This window comes from Dreissena polymorpha, chromosome 8 (assembly GCF_020536995.1).
Source record: "Dreissena polymorpha isolate Duluth1 chromosome 8, UMN_Dpol_1.0, whole genome shotgun sequence".
Classification (NCBI taxonomy): domain Eukaryota; kingdom Metazoa; phylum Mollusca; class Bivalvia; order Myida; family Dreissenidae; genus Dreissena; species Dreissena polymorpha.
The window spans coordinates 85,154,246-85,159,400 of NC_068362.1; the positions used below are offsets into that span (position 1 = coordinate 85,154,246).

Sequence of the window (5,155 nt, forward strand, 5' to 3'; positions counted from 1 at the left end):
TCGCATGTAATGCGTATTTCATGACAAGGACTCAATTGCCAATTACCAAGTAGTTAGACACAGCATCAAACAACTAAACATAGACAAAACCACGCACCTGGCAAACGTACAACTGGAGTCGCAGTAATGGAAAGGTCAAATATGAGGCCTACACTGAACACATGCGCGAAAAGACCGTATATAAGACGATATGTTTTCCGAAATACATTTTAACACAGTTTAATGTGCGTTTTACTTCCTCATCTTAATAACGATGTTTATCTCATGATTAAAACTTTAGAAATCCTGTTGCATTAAAATACGGAGAATAAAATTGAAATAAATTAAACCATTTATGCCTGGCGTCTAGAAAAAAATGTCTTTGCAAACAGCGTAGACCCAGATGAGAAACCGCATGATAGAAATAAATATACTAGACATCCCTTATTTTGGAAATAAATTGATCCAAATTAGAAGGATGGGAGAGTCCACTAGGCATAAATGGGTTAAACAAGTCCTGCGTCAAGTTGGCGTCTAATCCACAACACGCGACACATATATCACTTAACAGACATATATCTACCCAGTTTCACCAAGTGCCCTGTACCTACCACGCATGATCCGGAACACCATAGCCCCGACCCAACGCCATCAATCCTAGAAAAGCTCATTTATCCTCCAAGTAAAAGGAACCCTGAACGACTATCACCGAAACGGGCGTGGCCTCGAAAACAGTGTTCGGGCAAGCGTCATCGCTTCCACTCTTGAAGTAGGCCGGGTGTGTGGAAATACATATACCACCATAAACAAAGTTTGAAAAGTGTACTGAAGTCGCCATGATTTGATGGTCTTTTGGTGACCCAACAAACAAAAAAACAATCGAGCGTATAGCCAACGGTGAAACAACGAGCAAAACGAAATACACCTACGTTGCGCAAACATAAACATATATGTTATATGTTATATAATCAAAACAAAACACTGAGTCCTTAATAACTTTAATTTCGCAATAGTGACGGAAATAAGAAATTTAGCACTTACCTGTATACCTGAAGAAGTCAAATGAAATATGATTCAGCTTGTAATCTTGTAAACTTTCAGATCCAATCATTGGAGTTGACTAAATTGAGGTCTGATATACAAAAACTCTTAATTTTATCCAAATTATGTTATCTTAATTAAGATTTAATTAATTAATTACATTGCGTGTTGAACTGTCTTATTTACAACTTCGAGTAAATGTTGGTGTTAATAATTAATCAACAATTTACGTACGCATTTAATGAAAATGATGCGAACACAAATTCGGAAGTTCGATCTGATCCCTGGGTCAAAAGTTATTATCATGTGCGACGCATGTTGTTAATACAATGATTTTTTTTACCCATTTACCCATTGATTTACCCATAACTTTTTTACCCAGGGATCAGATCAAACTTCCAAATAGCTCACCGTCGCACATAGTCTCTTAGCTACCATGTGTGTAAGTTTCAAGGTTTTAGTGCTAATAGTGTAGGAGGGGATAGTGGCCAGGACAGACGCACAGACAGCGGAGATCAATACAATATCCTCACGCTATTAAAAGCGTTAGGATAATGAAACTGGTCATTTTATTTCCCTTCTTTTGTTCAACGAGATCATATGAATCTACACTTAAAAGCCTATAACAATACGAATTACGAATACTTTTGACGGGAAAATTGCGACACATATAGATGCTTGTAAGTAATAACTACTTAAGTGGTCTTGTTTTCTCGGAGGAAGACGTCCTTATTGAGAAAAATTAAGGCCTGCCAAACTAAAGTTGGCTTCTCATGATTGCAGTTAAACTTAAATGACACTTGTATTTCATCTTTATCGTATTATGTTGAGCTAATATGTGTGCAAAATCGGCTTATAGCGACTATTTCGAATCCGTTTCGTGTGTTGTTACGTGTGCTGGGCAGTAAAGCAATGTAAGGATTCTAACTCACTATATAATCGACCGAAAATATGGGATTTTTTCAGAAAGCTCTATATGCAGTTTTTCAACGAAATTTCGATAAACGCCTAATGAATGTGTCGGCCTATTTTGATACAACATTAGCTTCTGGTGCTGAAAAATGGTATATATGCCGCTCAGTTGGATGTGAAAATAAAAGACAAACGGCTGCTAAAAACCCCGCAGTATAGAGACCAAGATAGAAAAGGGAAAAACCAACGAAGCAATATCGTTTGAAGAGTAAAAAACTGCAGAACAGGTTTGTTGTGTATTTTTAAATGAAAATTATAATAATTGTAACACTATGATAATAAAGGGAAATTATGTAAACGTCAATATATCTCAACTGAATACCGTGGTTGACATGAATTAATTAATTAAATTAGTAAAATATTAGGTCAGCTTGCCCAATTGATTTTGAACGATATGATGTAATCAAATATCAACAGTATACCGGTAGCATAGAATATATAGGCTATGTTTATACATGTACACAGTTGTTATTGTTTATATTAAATATGTAATATATAGCAAAAAAATTATAAATGTATCAAGGCATTTCAATTTTAACAAAAATGAAAATTCAGAGTAATGTGTTCATAAATACTATATTGTGAGGGAAATAAGTCAATGTTCCGTGGCTTCCATCGGCGCCATATGTAAACGGACGACTTAAATCCCAGTGATCGGGGGGTAAATGTCAAAGTCGCTTGAATCATTGTGAGTAATCAGACTATAAAAACATGCCTTTACCTAAACCTTTTACCTTTAAAGCAAAATGTTTGATATTATTTATTCATCTTTATTCTTTTCCTTTTAACAGAATAAAAACATCACCACCAGAATGGCATATATACGATTTGTCCTTGTCTGTGTCGCCATGGTTACCATGCTGTTGGGCGTGGAGGGCCGACTGTGTCAGATGGACCCCGTCGCCATGACGTGCACGGATATTGTGCCACGTGGAGGGCCGTTAAAGGGCGCATCCCTGTGCTCGAGCGCTGGAAAAGAATGTCAACTGAAAAAACGACGGAAGGCAATTGAATGCAGGTGTGAGCCGCCCGGGAGGGATATCAGCTAAGGGTATTGCACACGCTTGCTAATAGTTTCTTTGTGTCTCACATCACTGAAGCACTAGTTGCTATCTACGGTAGTGCAAATGTCAAATTTTGAATCTAACTTTTATTTTTACCTGAAGTATTAAGTACAAATAACATTTCAGAATTATTTGATTAGTTGATAACACTTTTTACTTAAGAAAAATGGGGTTATATTTTCAATGAGTTGCCAGTTGCAGACATGGGGTAATCATAATTGTTAAATACTAGGCAAATTCAGGTCTGAGAATAGTCAATATTTATTTTTCTTTTACAATGTAAATAATTCAATATGGTACATTATGGTACATATATAACAAACGAAGTACCAAACATTGATAAATAGCACAACGAAATATGTTTAAAGCAAGATCATTACAAGTGATCATAGAAAATAACATATTTTGCAATTGTGAAAATACTAATCCAAATTGAAACAAACACACTTTATTTTCTCTATTTTTTTCAGGAGAGGAGCTGAAGGCCAAGTTCAAAGATGGATGTGAGAAAGTGTTGGGCCACAAGATGTTAAATTACTTCAACATGTTAAATGTTTAAATGTGGCAATCATGTTTTTATAATATATTATTTTTGCTTGTGTAACATTTTCATACAATGGAAGAACTTTGGTGTTGTAAACTATTGAAAAAATCAAGAGAAATCAAATAAAAATTAAGAAAACTTGTTCCATTTCATGAAACTTTTTTTTAATACTAACTTTGATATAAACACATCTGCGTTCTTGTTAAGCATTTATAACAGTTTAAGCTTTTTTTCATATCTTACAACATGGTCAGCATTTTCAGCACAGTTTGATAGAATTTGATTTGTTTTCCATTGCTTTTTACACGGTGTAAAATATGTTTCTTATAGCCATGCTTTTTTTGGTCAAACGCTCACCAGAGCTTTGTGCCTTGTTTATGTTTACTTGCTGTCTGAAAATAAAAATTAACTAATCAGATCTTATTTTATTTATAATCTTAGTTGAAAAAATACCATTGGGAAAATCAACACAATATGTAATCTTTGGAATTGCCTGATAGACTCATAATTGAATCATAGGACTTTAACTCATAAGAAAACAAGAGCTGTGTTTGTGAAACACAATGCCCCCTATTGCGCCGCTTTGCAGCAATGTATTCGACTTTTGTCCTTGAAGGATGACCTTGACCTTTTACCACTTAAAATGTGCAGCTCCATGAGATGCACATGCATGCCAAATATCAAGTTTTTATCTTCAAAATTCAAAAGTTATGGCAAAGGTTAAAGTTTTGGAGAAACACACATTGACAGACAGACAAGCAGACAGGCAAAAACAATATACCCCCCGATCATTCGATCCGGGGCATAAAAAAGAATACCAGCAGTGATGTTTCGGTTCTTCATGTACTACCCATAAAAGGTACCTATCCATCACTAAAATTACTATTTTACATATTCCCAACCAAAAATTCCCAAAATATAAATTTTGCGCCGTAATTGGCTTAGAAGAAACACGTATTCTGTTAAAGGTTTATAAGGACATTATTGTTAATCCTTATATTAAGATATACCTTTAAAATTGTTTGTTTCCACCAAACCGACCATTTTGTTTGGAGCAAACCCTAAACATTTACTTGCCCTTTCAAAAAAGACTTCATTTTTTTCAATTTGTTTTCTGTAAAAATCAATCAAATTCTCAAAAATATGATTTGACCAACTGTCAATAAATAGAAAAGATAAAGATTTTCATAAACTTGCAATCTTATTGTTTCAGTAAGAAGTAGCTTGTAGTATAACACATGTTTAATACAAAAACACCTACCTACCTACCTTATTTATTTTTGGTAATTTTATTGGAAACAAACAACATTATGTGCCTAACACAAAAAAGTTCAATTTACAGAATTTACGCAGCGATGTTACGAATTTTATCAGTACCTGCTACTTTCCCAAAAGGGCAAAAAAATCGGACGAATTAAAATCAAATAAAAACAACCTTGGTTGCATCCACTTCGATAGGCATACAAAGTTTTTATACACATGTACATTGAGACTGTGGGTTACCAAACTCTTCGCCTTAAATCAGAAGAGTTTTTACTACCCGCAGGAAATATTA

At 34.5% G+C, this 5,155-nt stretch overlaps 1 long non-coding RNA gene across 1 annotated transcript; it reads left to right on the forward strand.

Moving 5' to 3' along the window:
- Positions 1-2,053: 2,053 nt before the first annotated feature.
- Positions 2,054-4,016, forward strand: LOC127842040 (uncharacterized). Its single transcript, XR_008031463.1, has 3 exons — positions 2,054-2,219; positions 2,784-3,043; positions 3,527-4,016. It is a non-coding gene; the product is annotated as an uncharacterized LOC127842040 (long non-coding RNA).
- The last annotated feature ends 1,139 nt before the right edge of the window (positions 4,017-5,155 follow it).